At 38.4% G+C, this 22,846-nt stretch overlaps 1 non-coding gene and 1 pseudogene across 1 annotated transcript; one reads left to right on the top strand and one right to left on the bottom strand.

The window, feature by feature from the left end:
- Positions 1 to 1,165: 1,165 nt before the first annotated feature.
- Positions 1,166 to 21,915, bottom strand: LOC116113905 (annotated as a pseudogene).
- LOC116113947 lies at positions 8,271 to 8,377 on the top strand. Its single transcript, XR_004125487.1, has one exon. It is a non-coding gene; the product is annotated as a small nucleolar RNA R71 (small nucleolar RNA).
- Positions 21,916 to 22,846: the final 931 nt, after the last annotated feature.

Here is a 22,846-nt window from a genome sequence, read left to right as displayed (position 1 = left end):
AACAAACATTTAGTGCAAGTGGAAGAATTTTAAATGAAAGGAGGACTAAACTTTCTCTAAAAATGATTGAAGTCCTCACATGTCTTCGAGACTGAGAATGGTCGCGCCATCAAGATCAATACGAGGTTGTCGACTATACTTTAATAGAATCATTTCAATTTTGTAATATAGATGATATGGATGAGGGAGGTCCTAGTGAACCACCCCCAAATTAGTTGTTTTGTAAAATGTAATTTGTAAATTAATTGTCAATTATTGCACTCTTTTTTCTTTACCAAGTTTTTCTCCCATTGGTTTTTTTTTTGGTGAGGTTTTTAACGAGGCAATAATTGTTGTAATTTCTTATTTTATTTTTTGATAAATGAATAAGTCTAATTTTTCTTATATTACAATTTTATTGTATTAAAATTATATTAATATTTGAAATGTTAACAAAAAATTTTTTAATTTAATTGAATTAATGATATTTGAAAAGTTAACTAAAAACAATTACATTTATAATTTATTCATTTATAATTGTTAATTATTAATTTGAAAAGTTAAATAAATAAAACAAAATAAAATAAAAAATAAAAAGTAAAAAATAAAAAAATAGGGCTAACCCGGCTCGGCCCGCCACCTAACCCGACAGGTTAGGGTTGGCGGGCGGGTTAGGACCAACCTGCCAAATTTTGTAACCCGTCGCGGGCCGGGCCGGGCAGGTTACTTTTCCACCTCTAGTCTCAGTCACCCGAGTGTTATGGGTGCGTCCGAAGCCTATGGGATAGGGAGGGTCGGTACGGGTCGTGTCAATCTATACCGCATAATTGTTTTTTTCTTGTCTATTTATTTTAAGATATTTTAATTAGGATATACGGTGCTCAAGCACTACAAGAAAAAGAAAACAAATGCATATATACAGTATGATTTTATTAAGATGAATAAAGATAGGCTGACAAGCACTTTTCACGAACTTTTCTCACAAACGCTAACGTGATAGCTTTCAATTAGTCAGCTCGTATTTGGACAAACGAGATCTATTACAAATTGACCAATCACGAGCTAACACATCGTGATACGACATAATACAATACATATTTCTCTTGAAACTTAATTTCTCATAAAAAAAAATATAATAACGAAGAAAACCATTAATTCAAGCAATTACATTCCTAAGTAGTCGGATCTATGACACTGGAGAGCACCGTGCCACTGATACACAAACAAGATCATGAGCTCTAGGAGTAGTCAATCCTGGCCGTTCAAACATATCAACCAAATTATTACCCTTCATTTCCACTCCTTCAGGATCTACAACCTTCCAGTTGAAGCACTGGATCATCGTTGCCAGAGTCGTTGGGACCTCCTGCATGGCCAAATTGATTCCAGGACACCCTCTTCTTCCAGTTCCGAATGGCAACAACTGATAGTTGAAACCTTTAACATCAATATTATTGGATAAGGGTGCACCCATGATGGATGAACCCAAGGGGCGTGAGAAGTGGAAACTGCCAAAAGGCAGTTTCTCACGAACCGCTGCCCATATAAAAGAAAGTTTTTTTCTTTTAGTAAAAGATACACACCAATATACAAAAGGATATACACGCTCTCTCTCTCTCTAAAAATTGAAAAGAAAAAAATACTCTACGCAGTTTATTCTTTCAGATTCAATTTTTGCTTCAGAGAAAAGGAGAAGAGGTATTTATGCTGTGTAAATTCATTGTAGTTCATTTATATACAAAACGTGGTTGCAATGAGTGACTATGATCTTGGGATTACTTTAGGATATATGTTATTATGTGTTTTTCCAACAAATATTAATTTCAGGGCTATCCCTCTCGTTTGGTTTCAGGAATCTCTCAGGATTGAACTTCATTGGATTACTCCAAACTTTGGGGTCTCTTCCGATTGACCAGAGGTTTACGAAAAATAGAGAGCCTTCAGGAATTGTGTAGTTGTCGATTTGGCAATCTTCGATGGATTTCCTGGCAAGCATTGGGATTGGAGGATGAAGCCTAAAGTTTTCTTTTATAATGACTTGGAGATAAGGGAGATTTGGAAGGTCGGATTCCTGGACGAGCCTGGATTTTCCAATGACTTGGTCAATTTCTTCCTAAGCCTTTTTAAGGACGTTTGGATTGTTGATGAGCTCTACCAATGCCCATTCGGCTGCCATGGCGTTTGTCCCTGTTGCACCCGTAAAAAAATCCTGAAACAATACATTAATGAGAAGCTTGTAAATAAAAAAAATTAAAAGCTCTAATATGTACTTTTATATGATTGTATTATAGTCACCGCCGAGTTTTAGTTACACGTAATAAAAATTCTTGGATAAGATAGTGTCTATCATGTGATCGGATGGAAGAATATACCCAGAATGATTTCTCGAAAAAAAAAAAAAATTCACTACACTTTTTTTATTAGTGAATTGAAGTGAGAATGTGGTCATGCATATGGATACACATATAATGTTTGTACCAAATAAGGAAAGTTGTGAAATTTAGAAAGAAATGAAGAATTTTGAGAAGAAGAATGCTCTGTTATTGCTTGTTTAGCTAACTGTTACAGAGAAGTTTAACTCACTTTTATATGAAGAGGTGAGTGAGTGAACGAGAGAGAGAAGAAAGTAAACAAAGAGGAAAGTAAAGAGAGAAACGACACCGTTTCTCCTTTTTACACTTTTGTCCTTAAATGAAAAAGTCAACCTTGGTCAACATGCTGCCTCAAACACTCCCACGAAAATCACCAACACGCAAGCACTATTCACAACCATCCACACTTCCACACAACTCAATTCAATGGGTTTCACCCTTCCACACTCAAAATTTCAATGCAAAATGGTTGAGAAACACTTACTTGAAACGTGTTATGTCCAAAAACGCCTTGAATTGAATTGGATTAGATGAAAATTCGAAAATCCCCAAATCTCTTTTGAAAACCCTAACCTTGAATTTTCGCAATTTCTCCGCTTGTTTCTTTAATCTGCGAAATGGGATGGAAGAGGGAATGTGTTAGTGATCAATGGAGTAAGGAAAAGGATTGATTTGAGCCAAAGATTTGTGGAGAGCAAGTGTGAGGAGGATGAGTTCGTAATGTAAAATGAAAGCAAAAGAGGGAAAACTGCTGGTTTTAAACGCAGAATTCTGTTTCATGGTTCGATCGCTGCGGCGATGGTATGCGTCGCCGCGGCGATCGTTGTTATCGTCGCAGCGTTGCTGTAAGTCACGCTCGCTGCAGCGATGAAACTCGTTGCTGCGGCGAGCGTGATTTAGTATATCCAATGCAGACCCTCGTTGCTTTAGATCCCGCTCGCTGCAGCAGTGTATGTTACCCCGCGGCGGCGATCGTGATTAGTTTTCTGCCTGATCCTTGAGTGCGTTTTGTCAGTCACTTGAAAACCAATCCGAATCCTGCATTAACAAATAAATAAAAAATAAAAATTTATAACTAAAAAGATGCACTGAAACAACAAAATTAAATTAAAATAACATAAAATAAAACTCAAACGGAATCTAAAATTTGGGTTGCCTCCCAAAAGCCTTGTTTAAAGTCTAAGCTCGACTCCTTTTCTGTCATCAATTTGGATTCTGAAGAAGATGAAACCCTCCGTCTGCATTGCCATTCTCAATATAAGGTTTCAATCTTTGCCCTTGACTTTGAATGTGCCTTTCGTCGGGTGGTGCAGCTCTTGCCCCATGCGGAAACACTTGATGAATGATAAATGGGCCAGACCATCGTGAGCGCATTTTCCTGAAAAAGTCGCAGCCTCGAGTTGAACAATAGCACTTTGTCGCCCTCTTTGAATTCCTGTTTCACAATGTGTTTGTCATGCCACTGCTTAGTCTTTTCTTTGTATCCGGCATTCTCGTAGGCATCATTGCGAAACTCTTCCATCTCATTAAGTTTCAGCAGACGTTTTGCGCCCGCACTTGTAGATCAAATTCAGAAATTTTACTGCCCAATACGACCTATGCTCTAACTCCACTGGCAAGTGACAAGCTTTTCCGTAACCATCCTATAGGGCGACATTCCTATTGGTGTTTTGAATGCCGTCCTAATTCCCATAGTGCATCATCAAGCTTAGTTGCCAAATCCTTTCGGGATGCGTTCACTGTCTTCTCCAGGATTCGTTTCAGCTCTCTATTCGAAACTTCGACTTGGCCACTGGTTTGCGGATGAATGTGGTTTGCAACTCGATGTGTAACTCCATACTTGCTTAACAGTGATTGAATAGCGATTGCAAAATGAGACCACCATCACTGATAATGGCTCTTGGCGTGCCAACCTTGAAAAGATATTCTTCTTTACGAACTTGATAACACACACGAGCATCGTTTTGGCAACGCTGCAGCTTCCACCCCCTTCGACACATAATCTACACAACCAAAATGAAACGGTTAAAAAACGAAGAAGGAAAAGGTCCCATAAAATCTATCCCCCAACATCAAACAATTCTACTTCTAGATATTATTTAAAGGCATAGCATTTCTCCTAGAAATATTCCCAACCCGTTGACACTCGTCACAACTCATCACAAATTGAATGCATCTTTAAAAGAGTAGGCCAGAAAAATCCGATTGAAGAACTTTTGCCGCGGTCTTTGTCGAACCGAAATGACCACCAACTCCCTAGATGACATTGACGAATTATTTCGTCACCTCTTCCTCTGGCACACATCGTCTTATCATCTGATCAGCGCAATGCTTGTACAAAAATGGATCCTCCCAAAGTAGTATTTTAAATCTGCAAAAAATTTCTTTCGTCTCTGGGAGTTCATTCCAGGGGGCATAACCTTTCTTGCCAAGTAGTTCGCAATGCCGCAAACCATGGTCCTTCCTGAATAGCAAACCTGCTCATCAGAAGTATTCGTTGATTGGCTTTTCTTCCTCTCGATCTTCTTCATTGGATTCCAATCGGATAAATGGTCCTACTTGATTTTCTGTTCCTTTCTTGTCTTTGATCTCCAAGTCGAATTCCTGTAGGAGTAATACCCATCGCAATAATCGTGGCTTGGAATCCCGTTTTGCCAGGAGGTACTTCAGTGCAGCATGGTCCGTGTACACGATAACTGGTACCTAGCAAATAGAACGAAACTTATCATAGAAACACTACTGCTAAAAATTCTTTCTCAGTATGTGCATAATTCAGTTGAGGGCCCGTTAACGTCTTACTGGCATAATAAATCACATGCAATACCTTACCTTTTCGCTGTCCTAAAACAGCCCCTAAAGCATAATCGCTCCATCACACGAGTTCAAAGGTAGTTCCCAATCGGGCGCAACAATATAGGAGCAGAAATTAATTTTTCTTTCAGCACTTAAATGCATCTAAACACTCTTGACTGAATTAAAAGGAACATCCTTAGCTAATAATTCACAAAGAGGTTTAGAGATTTTAGAAAAATCCTGTATGAATCTTCTATAAAAGCCTGCATGCCAAGGAAGCTTCTGACAGCCTTCACTGAATTTGGAGGTGGTAGTTTCTCATAACTTCAATCTTCGCTCGATCCACCTCAATGCCGTTTGCTGATATCCGATGACCCAACACGATCCCATCTCGTACCATGAAATGGCATTTTTCCCAATTGGCACCAAGTTAGTGTCAACACTCTCTGCAAAACATTTGACAAATTAGTTAAACAATCATCGAAAGAATTTCCAAAAACAGAAAAATCGTCCATGAAAACTTCAATGGACTTCTCAACCATATCGGAAAAAATCGAGATCATGCAACGTTGAAAAGTTGCAGGAGCGTTGCATAGGCCAAAAGGCATTCTTCGATAGGCAAATGTTCCTTAGGGGCACGTGAAAGTCGTCTTCTCTTGATCTTCCGCGCTATTGCAATTTGGTTGTAGCCTGATATCCATCGTAGAAGCAGTAGAACTCATGCCTGCTAACCTCTCTAACATTTGATCGATGATGGCAATGGAAAAGATCTTTACAGTCGCAGAATTCAGCTTGCGATAATCAATACATACTCTCCATCCCGTGACTGTTCGTGTCGGGATCACTCATTGTTGTCATTCCGGACCACTGTCATTCCTCCCTTCTCTTACCACCTGAACTGACTCACCCATGCACTATCTGAAATTGGTAAATTGGCCCGCATCTAAAAGCTTTAACACCTCCTTCTTGACCACTTCTTGCATCGTGGTTCAATCTTCGTTGTGGTTGGACAGTAGGCTTGAACTTTCCTCCATTAGATCTTGTGCGTGCAGATTGAAGGACTGATACCTTTGATATCCGCAATTGTCCATCCAAGGGCCTTCTTACCTTCTCAAATGCGCAGCAACTTTGTCTTCCTACAACACTCAAAGAAGCATTAATATGACTGGAAAGAATTTATCCTCTTCTAAAATGCATACCTTAATGAGATGGTAGTTGCTTGAGCTCAAGTGTAGGCGCCTTCATGGTTGGTAGAGTTGACTGAGACTCCACAGCTCCAATTTCTCTGATCAATTTACCCTCGGGACGACCTAAGGGTGGTAAACTCTTAAGTATCTTAGACACTCACTTAACTCTTCACTAACAACCTCATCCTCTTGGTCTCTAGAATTCATCAAGCAATTCTCTAAAGGCAAGATTGGGTAGTTCTCTTCAAAATTCTGCTCCACTACTGTGTCGAACATCGATCTTAAAGCATGAATCTAACTCAGACGGACGCTTCATAGAGTTGAATACATCAATTCCACTTGCTCATCCTCTACCCTTAAGATCAATTTTCCTTGGTGGACATCTATCAATGTTTCTCCCGTGGCCGAAAAGGTCTCCCTAAAATTAAAGGTATTTCCCTATCTTCCCCTATCTAGCACTATGAAATCTACAGGGAATATCATTTACTACCTTAATCAGGACGTCTTCAACTACCCCCCTAGGATTGTGATCGATCTATCACTATTGGAGGACCCGGTGGTTGGCTTTACTTCCCCCAATCCAATTTCCTGTAAATGGAAACGGCATTAAGTTAATACTACCCCCCTAAATCGCATAGCATTTATCAAAATAACAACTACCAATAATACAAGGGATAGTGAAACTCCCTGGATCTCGTAGTTAGGTGGTAGTTTCTTTTGAATCAGCGCCTGCATTCCTCTGTCACATACTTTCTCGTGTTCCTCGAATTTTCTCTTATGCGTGAGGATCTCCTTCAAAAATTTCGCATATTTCGGCATCTGTTCAAGCATATCAACAAAAGGAATATTAATATGTAGACTGCGACATGTCAATACTTACCGAATTGCTTGTCTAGCTTCTGATTCTTCAACCGTTGTGGAATACGGCAAGTTGCCTGGCTTGAAGAATTATTCTGTGCATAGGTACGGTCGCCGCAGCTTTCAGATTCATCGCTGCGGCGATCGCGAGATATCTCTGACGAAATTGGTGCGTGTGCACGCTCGCCGCGGCGACCATTTCATAGCCGCGGCGATCGTCCTTTTTCCTGACGGACTCCTCTGCATTTTCACGCTCGCCGCGGCGACCATCATCTTCGTCGCGGCGATCGTCCTCTTTCTCATCCTTCGTTTGTTTTCTAACCTCTGTTTTTCACCTTGCGAATTTTCCAAATTTTTTCCACTCCTCAGGTGATTGCATGTGCCTGTTCCTTGGATTTTCCTCCGTTCACCTCGGTAAAACCCCTTGGCCTCTTCCTGCCATATATTATGAATCTGCCCAATTTGAGTCTCTAGGTTCCTTATAGATGCAGATTGGTTTTGAACCAGAACGTCGGTCTTCTCAAACCTCTTGCTTGTCTCCTCAATGAACTTGGTTATTGCAGTTTCCAGTTTGATTTGTGCTCTTGAGGTTAAAAACAGGTGCTTGTTTTTGCTCATTGTTATTGCTCCATGAAAAATTGGGGTGTTCCTCCATGCTGGATTATGTATTGGAGTACGGATTCCCTTGCCCTCTTTGGAAATTGTTGACGTAGTTGGCTTGTTCATGTTGACAAACTGGTTTCCTTCTTGGCAATCGCTTGACGCATGGTTTCCTGCACAAAGTCACATGTTAAGATGACGATTCAATTGCATTATTTCAATACATTACCCAATTGTTTCTGGATGTTCGTAAGTTGAGCAGCCAATGCAGTGTAACTGTCGACTTCGTGCACTCCCGCTGATCTCCTCGCTGAATTTTTCTTTGGTCCTCATATAGTTGTTGTTCGCCATTACCTCGATCAGATTGTATGCTTCTTCTGGTGTTTTGGTGTTCAATGCTCCCCCACTTGCAGCATCAATCATGGCTTGAATGTTTGGTAGCAAACCTTGGTAGAACGTTTGCACTTGTGACCAGATCGGTATACCATGATGTGGGCACCTCCGTAGAAGATCCTTAAACCTTTCCCATGCTTCATACAATGTCTCTGAATCCTGTTGATAAAAGTTGGTAATCTCACTCCTCAATTTGGCCGACTTGGCAGGTGGAAAACTTAGTGAGGAACGCTTGAGCCAACTCATTCCATGTCGTGATCTCCCAGATGGCAATGATATCAACCAAGCCTTAGCTTTATCCCGTAGAGAGAATGGGAAAAGCCTTAGTCTGATTGCTCCTCGGATACCCCATTATGCTTGAATGTGTCACACAACTCGAGAAAATTTGCGATATGCAGGTTAGGATCATCGTTTGGTAACCCAGCGAATTGGATTGCCTGCTGAATCATTCCAATTTGCTGGCTTAATCTCGAATTGTTCGCTTGAACGGGTGGTCCCTGATACTGAAACAACCATCAATAGTAGGACAGAATAGTCTTTCAATGCTCTCTGAACCACTGCTACTCCACCCATTGCATTTTCTCCCAAATTATCCTCATTCTCATTCTCTTGATTTTGCATATTAGGATTGATAACTCCTCTGTTAGCCATTGCTTGTTCAATTCAGCTTGTCTCTTTTCCTTCTCAACTGTTTTGCGGTCTCTCGATCTCAAAATCAAGTGGATTAAGATGACCTCGACCTCTGGAACGTAACTCTCCAGATTCTAGCTGAAACCACAAATAGACAAACAAAATACAATTATCAGTAAATAAAAATAACAAATCAAACGATCACTAAATTTTCGTATTGATTTGGTAAAATAATAGTTCCCCGGCAACGGCGCCAAAAACTTGACAGGCTATTCGCAATTGTACGAAATTGCGCAAGATATAAACTCGAGTAACGAGTGTCGAATCCCAAGAGAACTACCTACCATACCAAACTTATATTCTATTACTATTTGATTAAACTGAAGTTTAAGGATGATTTAATGAAAAGTAAACAAACTAACCACTAAAATTAAGTACTGAATGAAAGTGAAACTTGTAAACACTTTGAAAAAAAATCTTGACTAACCTAGGCATAGATTTCACACCAATTTAATCCTATACGATTTGTTGTTAACCTAATCGAGTGTATTCTAAAAACCAAATCCCCTATTATTCCACTAATCTCTCTCGAGCAATTAGCAATTAACCCTTAAACATAACCCAAGATATCTCTAAATTGGTTAGGAGCTAAGAGATCATTAAGCTCTATGGATTTTTACCGAGCCTCACAGATCGCGGTAACCTATCTCTAGCGTTCGCTCAATCTATGGTTTTATTACCTAAACAAATCAGTTTCATCTCTCATCTCAACCTAACCCTTACAATCATTCACCCTCGGCCCTTGAGATTGAAAGCATTATGCATAGTAAAAAACTTAGAATCATAACTCAATAAGGATGAACAACCATTCAAGTCAACATATATTCATAAATCGGGCTACATCTTAGCCTAGACAAAAGTTAGTTCATAATCAAAATAATAAAACCCACATTCTGATTAATAACATCGATCTAAGAAAAAGATAAACTTCCTAATCGGTGAACGAGAGCTGTCAGGATCCCGATCTCTCCATTGGTAGCCGTCCTCTTCTTCTCCCTCCAAGTCCCTTTTAACTTCTTCAAGACTCTCCTTTTATATCCTCTTGGGTTCTGGTCGTGCTTAGGAATATATTAGAAAACTCGGCCCATTCAGATTTGGATTAGGATAATGATTAACAAACCCGCAACCTATCGCCGCGGTGGTGAGAATGATCGCCGCGGCGATCGTTCCTTCTACCAAAAAATCTGTAAACTTCAGAATTAGTGAAGTAATCAACACGAACATTGTAGCCTCTTTGATAAGCTTTCCAACGCCACCAGAATCGTCAAATTCCGACTTCTACAGCCAAGTTATGATAGAAACATCGAGGCATACTCATGATGAAGAATTTCCAGATTTTCCGTAACATCTTCGACGTACCACAACTCCCTCATTTCGACCCTGATTCTTGTGCCGTTTGTTCCTGCGTGTCGTGAATCCTATCGATAGCTTTCTTTTCCCTTCAATAACCTGTTTGAGCCTGAAAACACTTAAAGTGCACCCGTGATCCCATAAATGGTATTTATGAAAGAAATAATCCAAATTCCATACTTTAAGCACATTTTTCCATAAATAAACCAATTAAATCACTAACAAAATATCAACATTCAAGCCCTTATCAATCATCCTCTTACCAATTCACTAACCCATCAATTACATCCTCTACAACCTTGATTACTCATCCAGAAACCAGTTCCCAGTATTCCTTTAATAATCCCACTGATCACTACACTTACTCAGCTCACATAGGACAATACAGAACACCTTTTCCACCAAATAATCCATCTAGTTTTAATCAGTTTGGAAAAGGCAGAGGAAGAGGTACTAATAGGAAGGGAAGACCAGTTTGTCAATTGTGTAATAAAATTGGATATACTGTAGTCCAATGTTATCATCGGTACAACTCTACTTATAATGGTGTGCCACCACCTATAGGAGGTCACATTGGACAACTAGCTGGTCCTATCACTCATTTTCAGTAGTCCAGTACACCATATGGCCATCAGTCGAACAGCCACACTCAACCACATAATGTATCACTTGGTTCTCATGCTGTCAATAATATGCAACCTCAATTTGTCTACCATCCTCAGCAAATACAATACATTATCCCTACTGCTTATGTACCTGATCAGCAGCACATTCGATCACCAAAACTTAGCAACAAGTTTCAGCCACAACAGAATTTTGCCACATCATCTGGAGTAAACTCAATTGGTTCCTTATACTCTGCTCCTGTTTCACAAGGATTCAAAGTTCCCAATCAGCAACCTAGTGGTTCTAGTCAAGCATATATGCTTGCAAATCAGAATCAGATTGGTCCTACTAACAAAGGATGCTCTCTGATTGTCTCTCCAGCCACTTGCCAAGATCTTGCTTGGTACATGGACTCAGGTGCAACTGACCATGTCACAGCTGACCTAAACCACCTCAACATTAGCCACAATTATGATGGAGCTAAGCAACTTCAAGTAGGTAGTGATGAGTTTCTTCATATCTCTCATGTAGGACTTACTCTCTTACCTAGTACTCTTAAATCTAAATGTCTTTACTTGAAAAATGTGTTATGTGTGCCTAGAATTACAAAAAACTTACTTAGTATATCTAAATTTACTAAGGATAACAATGTTGTGGTTGAATTTTCTGGTGAAAGCTGTGTGGTAAAGGATAAAATAACAAATACAGTGTTACTATAGGGAGAACTTAAAGTTGGGTTGTACCAATTGAATCTATCCTCTGTCCTGCCTTCCAACTCACCAAAAGTTTGCTCACCTTCTGTTTTTCCTTAGCTACCAGTCTCTTCTGTCTCCAAGACTTTTGCTAGTACTACTAAGCCAAACTGTCTAACATCCAGTCCATTGTTACCTTGTATCACTTTAGATAAGCCCAATAATGCTATGTCTAACTATTTTGGTGATGTTTGTAGTTCTTTTGTTGCAAATAAATCTGCATCTGATGTATCAATTAAATCAGAGGCGTCAGCTTGTAATGTCAATACACCTTGCTCAAGTACTTGTACTTCAGGTTTTCTTAATAAAAAACTTAGATTTTTCTACTTGTTTAAATGACAACTCTTCAATACTACATCATCACAATACTGATTGCTCACACACATCTGATAATTTTATATATAACACTACTACACATGTGCATAATTGCTTTCATTCTACTTCAGCATTGGTCAATCACACTGATTCCTCTCATGATTCTGCTCTTATGACTTGGCATAATAGACTAGGGCACCCACATGCTGAAATTCTTCAAAAAATTCTCCTACAAATACCCAGCTTATCAGTGTCCAAAAATAAATCTTCTATTTCTTTTTGTGATTCTTGTCGGTTAGGAAAACTTCACAAAAACCATTTCCCTATCTCACATTCAAGAGCTACAGCTCCCCTAAAACTTATTCACAGTGACATTTGGGGGCCTGCCCCAGTGTTATATTTAGAGGGTTTTAGATATNAATAAAAACTTGGATTTTTCTACTTGTTTAAATGACAACTCTTCAATACTACATCATCACAATACTGATTACTCACACACATCTGATAATTTTATATATAACACTACTGCACATGTGCATAATTGCTTGCATTCTACTTCAGCATTGGCCAATCACACTGATTCCTCTCATGATTCTGCTCTTATGACTTGGCATAATAGACTAGGGCACCCACATGCTGAAATTCTTCAAAAAATTCTCCTACAAATACCCAACTTATTAGTGTCTAGAAATAAATCTTCTATTTCTTTTTGTGATTCTTGTCAGTTAGGAAAACTTCATAAAAACCATTTTCCTGTCTCACATTCAAGAGCTACAACTCCCCTAGAACTTATTCACAGTGACATTTGGGGGCTTGCCCCAGTGTTATCTTTAGAGGGTTTTAGATATTATGTACAATTCATTGATGACTTCAGTAGATTTACATGGCTTTTTTTTCATTAAGAACCAAAGCTGGAGTAGCTTTTGTTTTCATCAAGTTTCATCACCTAGTAGAGAGATAATTTAATCACAAACTTAAGTGTCTCCAATCTGATCAAGGGAGTGAATATAGAGGCCTAATTTCCTACTAAACAACTGTTGGAATTCAGTTTAGACACTCTTGTACTTATGTTCACCAACAAAATGGTAGAAGTGAGAGGAAACATAGACATGTAGTTGAGACAGGCCTAACTTTGTTAGCTCATGCATCCATGCCCATGCATCTTTGGTTGTGTGCATTTGACACAGCTTTTTTCTTAATAAATAGAATGCCCTCATCTGTGTTAAATTTTGTTTCACCTTATCAAGTCTTATTTGGTCGAGTCCCTCTTTATTCGTCCTTGAAAATTTTTGGTTGTGCATGTTTTCCTTATTTACGTGACTTTAATCAACACAAGTTTAGTTTCCATTCCTCAAAATGTGTTTTTATAGGCTATAGTCTAGTTCACAAAGGCTATAAGTGCTTGTCTTCCAATGGAAAAATTTTCATTACACCAAGTGTCAAATTCAATGAAAATGAGTTCCCTTATATGAGTATCTTTCACCCTTCAGTTTCCTCTTCTTCACCTGCCACAGTCATGGAACCTATCTTACCCAATTTTCCTTTTATCTCTCATTCACAATCTCCAACATCTCAGAATCCTACTGTCTTAAACCATACTTCTGATCTTACACTCTCTAAACCTCATTCTCAAGCTAAACATATGGATACATCTCCTCTCATCAACTCAATTCCAACTGAAGTCTCTCCTGCAACAACCTGTCCTGTAATTAGTTCTTCACCAGCAGTTAATCAGTATAATTCTTCCACAGCATCTGATTTTCCTACTTCCTCACCATACTCATCAGATTTACAACCTGCCCCTTTAACACATTTACCAGATTTACAACCTGCACCTTTAACACATTCACCAGTTTTACAACCTGCGCCTTTAACACATCCACCCTGTAACCTGGAAATTAACCTCATAGATGCTCAACCTGTCAATTCTTCTGTCTTCCCATATGTTGAAATTCCACCACTCTACCATCTTGAAGTTGATTTATCCTCATCACAGTTTCCTTCTTCCTCACAACCTTCTCTTTTCCCTACAAACACTCACTCCATGATAACAAGAGCTAAAGCTGCCCAAACTAAAACTGCCCTCCTTACAGCCAATGAACCACCTGTTCAAGCTGAACCTATTTCAGTTAAAGATGCCTTAGTCATTGATGAATGGAGAGCAGCCATGAAGGCTGAATTTGATGCACTTGAAAGGAACCAAACTTGGACTCTTGTTCCAGCCACTGCTGATATGAACATAGTGGGGAATAAATGGGTATTTAGAAGGAAATTCAATGCAGATGGCTCCCTTCTGAGAAACAATTAGCTAAACAAGCAATAATAGAGCATTCTTCTTCTCAAAATTCTTCATTTCTTTCTAAATTTCACATGGTATCAGAGCCCTAAACTAACGTCAATGGCCAAATCGTCTGAATCAAATCAGTTTGTGATCAATACGCAGCAGATGTCTCAAAGTTCCAGTCACAATTTCACCTCAGCTTTTCCTTCGAGTCTTCAAGTCATAAGCCCCAAATCGACTCGCGACAATTACAGAGATAACTACCGCTTTTGGAAGTTCCAAGTAATTTTAGCTGCTGGAGCTCACGGATCAAAAGATCATCTCATAGGTTTGATTTCTTGTCCTTCTCCTTTAATCAGTGTTGAAGATAAGGTTGTTAGTGAATAAGGAGAAGTTAGTTCGAAAGATACCTTGGTTAAAGAAATAGTAAATCCAGATTATGTTGCATGGAAAAGAACTAAGAAGTTTTTAGTAACCTGGTTGTTAGCCTCAATATCTGAGTGCATGTTTTCATATGTATCAAAATGTCAGTCTTCAACTGCTATTTGGTTAACCCTTGAGAATGAATTCTTGAATGATTCAAAAGCAAGAGCTCTGCATTTGAAAAATTTACTGCAAAATACACAAAAAGGAAACCTAAGTGTTAGTGAATACATTAAGAAAATGAAAGGGATAGCTGAAAATTTGTCAGCCAGTGGACAACTAATTCCTGATGAAGATTTGCTCCAATATATTCTTGATGGTCTAGGACCAGAGTTTGATGCTGTCATGGTTAACTTGACATCTAGGATTGAGTGATTCAGTTACTCTTCAGGAAGCGCAGTACTTACTTCAAAAGTTTGAGATGAGAATTGAAAAGTTTAATTCTATTGATTTTCAAAGCTCTATTCATCTTGCTTCCATTAGTAATCCAGGACAACAACTGATCAGTCCAAATGTTGCTTATAATCCAGCACTTTCTCCTAACTTAATACTACAATCTGTTACACAACCACACTCATATCCTACTAGTAATCATCCTCTTACCAATTCACTATCCCATCAATTACATCCTCTACAACCTCAGATTGCTCATCCAGAAATCAATTCCCAGTATTCCTTTAATAATCCCACTGATCACTACATTTACTCAGCTCACATAGGACAATACAGAATACCTTTTCCACCAAATAATCCATCTAGTTTTAACCAGTTTGGAAGAGGCAGAGGAAGAGGTACTAATAGCAAGGGAAGACCAGTTTGTCAAGTGTGTAATAAAATTGGACATACTACTGTCCAATGTTATTATCGGTACAACTCTACTTATAATGGTGTGCCACCACCTATAGGAGGTCACATTGGACAACTAGCTGGTCCTATCACTCATTTTCAGCAGTCCAGTAGACCATATGGCCATCAGTCAAATAGTCACACTCAACCACATAATGTATCACTTGGTTCCCATGCTGTCAATAATATGCAACCTCAATTTGTCCACCATCCTCAGCAAATACAATACATTATCCCTACTGCTTATGTACCTGATCAGCAGCACAATCGATCACCAGAACTTAGCAACAACTTTCAGCCACAACAGAATTTTGCCACATCATCTGGAGTAAACTCAATTGGTTCCTCATACTCTGCTCCTGTTTCACAAGGATTCAAAGTTCCCAGTCAGCAACCTAGTGGTTCCAGCCAAGCATATATGGTTGCAAATCAGAATCAGACATTTTCTGGTCCTACTAACAAAGGATGCTCTCTGATTGTCTCTCCAGCCACTTGCCAAGATCTTGCTTGGTACATGGACTCAGGTGCAACTGACCATGTCACAGCTAACCTAAACCACCTCAACATTAGCCACAAGCAACTTCAAGTAGGTAGTGATGAGTTTCTTCATATCTCTCATGCAGGGCTTACTCTCTTACCTAGTACTCTTAAATCTAAATGTCTTTACTTGAAAAATGTATTATGTGTGCCTAGAATTACAAACAACTTACTCAGTATATCTAAATTTACTAAGGATAACAATGTTATGGTCGAATTTTCTGCTGATACCTATGTGATAAAGGATAAAATTACAAATACAGTGTTACTATAGGGAGAACTTAAAGTTGGGTTGTACCGATTGAATATATCCTCTGTCCTGCCCTCCAACTCACCAAAAGTTTGCACACCTTCTGTTTTTCCTCAACTGCAAGTCTTTTCTGTCTCCAAGACTTTTGCTAGTACTACTAAGCCAAACTGTCCAGCATCTAGTCCATTGTTACCTTGTATCACTTTAGATAAGCCCAATAATGATATGTCTAACTATTTTGGTGATGTTTGTAGTTCTTTTGTTGCAAATAAATCTACATCTGATGTATCAATTAAATCAGAGGCATCAGCTTGTAATGTCAATACACCTTGCTCAAGTACTTGTACTTTAGGTTTTCTTAATAAAAAACTTGGATTTTTCTACTTGTTTAAACGACAACTCTTCAATACTACATCATCACAATACTGATTTCTCTCACACATCTGATAATTTTATATATAACACTACTGCACATGTGCATAATTGCTTGCATTCTACTTTAGCATTGGTCAATCACACTGATTCCTCTCATGATTCTGCTTTTATGACTTGGCATAATAGACTAGGGCACCCACATGCTGAAATTCTTCAAAAAATTCTCCTACAAATACCCAGCTTATCAGTGTCCAGAAATAAACCTTCTATTTCGTTTTGTGATTCTTGTCAATTAGGAAAACTTCATAAAAACCATTTCCCTATCTCACATTCAAGAGCTACAGCTCCTCTAAAACTTATTCACAGTAACATTTGGGGGCTTGCCCCAGTGTTATATTTAGAGGGTTTTAGATATTATGTATAATTCATTGATGACTTTAGTAGATTTACTTGGCTTTTTCCATTAAGAACCAAAGTTGAAGTAGCTTCTGTTTTCATCAAGTTTCATCACCTAGTAGAGAGACAATATAATCACAAACTTAAATGTCTCCAATCTGACCAAGGGAGTGAATATAAAGGCCTAATTTTGGTACTTAACAACTACTGGAATTCAGTTTAGACACTCCTAGGCTTATGTTCACCAACAAAATGGTAGAAGTGAGAGGAAACATAGGCATGTAGTTGAGACAGGCTTAACTTTGTTAGCTCATGCATCCATGCCCATGCATCTTTGATGGTGTGCTTTTGACACAGGAGTTTTCTTAATAAATAGAATGCCCTCATCTGTGTTAAATTTTGTTTCACTTTATCAAGTCTTATTTGGACAAGTCCCTCTTTATTCCTCGAAAATTTTTGGTTGTGCATGTTTTCCTTATTTGCGTGACTTTAATTAGTACAAGTTTAGTTTCCATTCCTCAAAATGTGTTTTTATAGGCTATAGTCTAGTTCACAAAGGCTATAAGTGCTTGTCTTCCAATGGAAAAATTTTCATTACACCAAATGTCAAATTCAATGAAAATGAGTTCCCTTATATGAGTATCTTTCACCCTTTAGTTTCCTCTTCTTCATCTGCCACAGTCATAAAACCTATCTTATCCAATTTTCCTTTTGTCTCTCATTCACATCATTCACAATCTCCAACAACTCGGAATCCTACTGTATTAAACCATACTTCTGATCCTACACTCTCCACACCTCATTCTCAAGCTAAACATATAGATACATCTCCTCCCATCAACTCAATTCCAGTTGAAGTCTCTCCTACAACAACCTCTCCTGTAATTAGTTCTTCGCCAGCAGTTAATCAGTATAATTCTTCCACAGAATCTGATTTTCCTATTTCCTCACCACATTCACCAGATTTACAACCTGCACCTTTAACGCATTCACCAGTTTTACAACCTGTACCTTTAACACATACACCCTGCAACCTAGAAATTGACCTCACAGATGCCCAACCTATTAATTCTTCTTTCTTCCCACATGTTAAAACTCCACCACTCTACCATCTTGAAGTTGATTTATCTTCATCATAGTTTCCTTCTTCCTCACAACCTTCTCTTTTCCCTACAAACACTCACTCCATGATAACAAGAGCTAAAGCTGCCCAAACCAAAACTGCCCTCCTTACAGCCAATGAACCACTTGTTCAAGCTGAACCTATTTCAGTTAAAGATGCCTTAGTCAGTGATGAATGGAAAGCAGCCATGAAGGTTGAATTTGATGCCCTTGAAAGGAACCAAACTTGGACCCTTGTTATAGCCACTGCTGATATGAACATAGTGGGGAATAAATGGGTATTTAGAAGGAAATTCAATGCAAATGGCTCCCTTCGAAAGTATAAAGTCAGGCTTGTAGCCAAAGGATTCCAACAAACCCTTGGCCTAGACTACTTCGAGACATTCAACCCTGTTGTGAAGCCATCCACTATCAGCATTATCATCACACTTGCTGTTTCTAATGGGTGGGAGATACAACAAATTGACATTAATAATGCCTTCTTAAATGGCACCTTTAATGAAGCTGTTTTCATAAAGCAACCAGAGGGCTTTATTGACTCACATCTTCCTTATTTTGTATGCAAATTAAATAAAGCTCTTTATGGTCTCAAACAAGCACCTAGGGCTTGGTTTGACAAGTTAAAAGAAGCTCTTTTAAGTAGAGATTTTAAGAAGTCCATTTCAGACACTAGTTTGTTCACTTTGCACCATGATGGCCATATGATCTATCTTCTCATATACGTAGATGACATCTTGATTACTGGCAGTCACACTCAGTTTATACATCAATTAATTCAGGATTTGAACAACCAATTTTTTCTAAAAGCTCTCAGTAAAGTTGAATATTTTCTTGGTATTGAAGCTTCTAGAACAACTCAAGGTTTACACCTTAAGCAAACCAAATATATCTCAGATTTGCTGGCTAAAACAAAGATGTCTGAAGCTCATCCATGTCCTTCACGTATGGCTATTGGCACCAAGCTAAGCTCCAATGACAGTGAGGTTTTTAACGACCCCACTCTTTATAGAAGCACCATTGGGTCCTTGCAATATTTAACACTCACTAGGCCTGACATAAACTTCGCTGTTAACAAGCTCAGTCAGTTCCTTCAAGCTCTTACCGACCTTCAATGGCAAGCTTATAAACGAGTACTTCGTTATCTCAAAGGCACTCAAGATCATGGTTTACTCTTCAAGCCAGCAGCCTCCCTAAGTGTTGAATGTTATGCTGATGCCAATTGGGGTAGTAACCTTGATGATAGGCATTCTACAAGTGGTTATTGTGTATATTTGGGGCCATATCTTATTCAATGGAGCTCTAGAAAACAAAAGGTAGTAGCTCTATCATTAATAGAGGCTGAATACTGGGCTGTGGCTCAAACTGCAACTGAAATTGCTTGGCTTCAAAGCATGTTCTTGGAACTTAAATTATCTTTTCATGACTCCCCTGTTATATGGTGTGATAACCTTAGTGTCGGAGCCTTGGCTGCAAACCCGGTTTTCCATGCACGCACCAAACATATTGAGCTAGATGCTCATTATGTTTGGGACTAGGTTATTGCTAAAAAGTTGGCTGTGCAATATGTTCCTTCTCAATTACAGATTGTTGATATACTCACCAAACCTTTATCTATTACTCAATTCCAAGCTTTAAAGGCTAACTTAAATGTGGTTGATGTTAATAGCATACAGTAGCATTCAGCTAAGTTGAGTGTTGGATGAGATTGAAAGATTGCTTTTTCTGCAGTTGAATGTTAAGTTGAGTGTCGGATTAGTTTCAAAGATTTTTTTTTGCAGTTGAATGCTGCAACAGATGATCCTTTTCTGCAGTTGAATGTTGCAATAGTTGATCAGTTGCTCAAGTTGCAAAATTAATGCAGCAGTCGATTTTTTTTAAGCAGCATTTGATTGGTTTTTAAGCAGCAGTTGATTGTTTTGAAGCAGTGTTAGTTTGTTTCTCATCTGAATCAGTCATTGCTTTTAATCTGAATCCGAAAAAGGGGTCATCTCTTGATCAGCTAGTGAAGAGTGTGAATCAGAGAAAGATTGTTTTAGTTAAAGTACAGCAGATTAGTAGAATGAATTTTCTGCAGTAAAAAATTAAAAAAAAAAAAAAAAAAAAAGGCAGCAGTTAAAATGCAGCAGGATAGTTTCAGTTAATCTGAATCCGAAATAGGGGAAATCTCTTGATCAGCTAGTGAAGAATGTGAATCAGAGAAAGATTGTTTCAGTTAAAGTACAGCAGATTAGCAAAATGAATTTTCTGCAGTAGCAACTAAAAATCAGCAGTTAAAATGCAGCAGGATTGTTTCAGTTAACATGTAGCAGATTTTTTGAATTGTAGATTTTTTAGCAGATTGTGAAGAAATGTTGTTATGTATTGCAATAGCATGAGAAGTTAGAAACAGAGTAGTTTGGTTTGAGGGAGCATGTTGACCAAGGTTGATGTAGCTGGAAATGGCATGAGAAGTTGGATTCAAAGTTGTTTGGTTTGAGGGATAGTTTGGTTTGACCAAGGTTGACTTTTTCATTTAAGGACAAAAGTGTAAAAAGGAGAAACGGTGCCGTTTCTCTCTTTACTTTCCTATTTGTTTACTTTCTTCTCTCTCTCGTTCACTCACTCACCTCTTCATATAAAAGTGAGTTAAACTTCTCTGTAACAGTTAGCTAAACAAGCAATAACAGAGCATTCTTCTTCTCAAAATTCTTCATTTCTTTCTAAATTTCACAAAAGTCATGCAAAAAGATACAAATTATTACTGGAGGGTATTCATTGAAGACAAATCTGTAAAATGTTGGATGATCTGAAAGTGCCTCTAAAGTACATAATTCTGATAACTGGCTTACCAGAATTATGGCCTTGATATTATCTCTTGTCAACCGTATCTCCAACTTCTCATTTTTCCAAAGCATCAAGCATAATGTCAAGAAAATTTTTAACCTCTTCATCGTCATTAAGATCTCCGTTTATTCTCCTTCCATTTTTCTTCTTCTCCTTCCTCGCCATTTCGCGGTTCGATATAATCTTCTCAAGCAACGAATCATATCTCTTATGAATATCCATAAACCTCCTTCTAAATCCCTGCAAATCCACAAACTTAAAGAACCAAATTATATCAGAAATATTAAACTCTCCAAAAATTTCCGTCACTTCCCGAACAAGTCTCCTCGTGTTCTCGGCTTGGCCATATGTCCCCGAACATTTGATGCTAAACATCATTTGTGATATCACATTATTCGTCAAATTCAACAACTCTTCTGTAACGTTAACTCTTTCTCCCACACGAGACTTTTCAAACAAAAGCTTGGCGAAATCCTGCAACTCCTGGCTTCTAATGGGAAGAAACTTGTCGAGAGTTCTCGCTCCGAGGAGCTCAACCTTGGTGATTTTCTTGATGAATTTCCAGTAAGGTCCGTGGGGAGCAAAAGCAAAGGACGAATTGTAAGTAAGGTGATCAATGGCGGCGGTGTGTTTGCGCACGGAGAAAGTGAGTTCGTTTGTTTTCAGTAGTTCTTTAGGGATTTCGGGAGACGAAGCAATTGACAGAACCGATTCTGAGGTGAATGAAGGGGCCATAGCAGGAGGAAAGCATGTGAAAGGACTGGTGCATGAAGGAGCTTAGGAGATGGAGATGGCCGAAGACAGGCAAGGCGAAAGGGCTTGGAGGGAGCTTGTAGTGTTTGGAAGAGAAGGAGAAAAGGGTTTTGAGAATTAGGGTTGAGAGAAGGAAGATGGGAACATAAAGAATTATGATTTGAAGAAGCATGATGAATAAAATATTAGGGTAAAATATTGTAGTTTGAAGTGAAAGAGAGATGGAAATGTTTTTGATTGATAAGATACAGAAGGGAGTACTCTTGACAAAGGATTGCAATAATTTTAGACTATTTATAAGCAAGAGATCTACTTGTGTCAATTTAATAATACATAGATACTATGAGTGGTTTGTATTTCTTTTCGATTAAGACTTGATGCATTTCTACTGCATTTACTAGTAGAAATGCATCAAGTCTTCATGAGCATTTAATAAATAAATAATTACTTGATTTGAACAAATAATCAAAGATATAAACCTAAATTATTGACTTCGTTATAATGGTGGCAACACTCTAATAAGACATAAAACCCTATAATCGTAAATCAAAATAAATTAATGATCCTCCTGAGATTCGTTTCAATATTTTAAAAGCAATTACCAAACAAATCATTACTTGTAAATATTGGAAAAAGATTAATTGCATTAATTTTTTTTTTTTTGGGGGGGGGGGGGGGGGGGGTAATCGGTAGTTTATAAATGAATGAAAGAATACAACCTAAAGAAGAGGATTCCCCTTTAAGAGCCAAGCTCCTTGACAAGCCCAAGTAACCAACCTACACAAAAGCAACAAATGGGAACAAGGAAAACAGCAAGTAAGCGCTGCATTTCTCAAGAGCCTAGGTGATTGTTCCCAGTACAACCCCAAAAAAAAGTGTGAGATATGTAGCAGCTCCTTATAAGTAACATCCACCGAACAGAGCAAGATAGCTCAGTCTGTACAAAATTCAAGCAAAATTCCAGCACTGTCTGGCAGTATAACAGCACACAAAAATAGCAAAAGTACTCTATGTTCCATCCCAAACTGCACGTATCACTGCCAAGACTGTAGTTGCAGCACCCATAGCCTTGCTTGAATGAGGGCAGCCAATAGTGCACGCACACAGAAACTTGCAAACCTTTTGTTGTGGTTTTTCCAAACCTA

Source organism: Pistacia vera, unplaced genomic scaffold (genome assembly GCF_008641045.1).
Source record: "Pistacia vera cultivar Batoury unplaced genomic scaffold, PisVer_v2 Contig692, whole genome shotgun sequence".
NCBI classification, from domain to species: domain Eukaryota; kingdom Viridiplantae; phylum Streptophyta; class Magnoliopsida; order Sapindales; family Anacardiaceae; genus Pistacia; species Pistacia vera.
The sequence above is the reverse complement of the archived record's forward strand: the minus strand, read 5'-3'. Positions and strand labels throughout refer to the sequence as shown.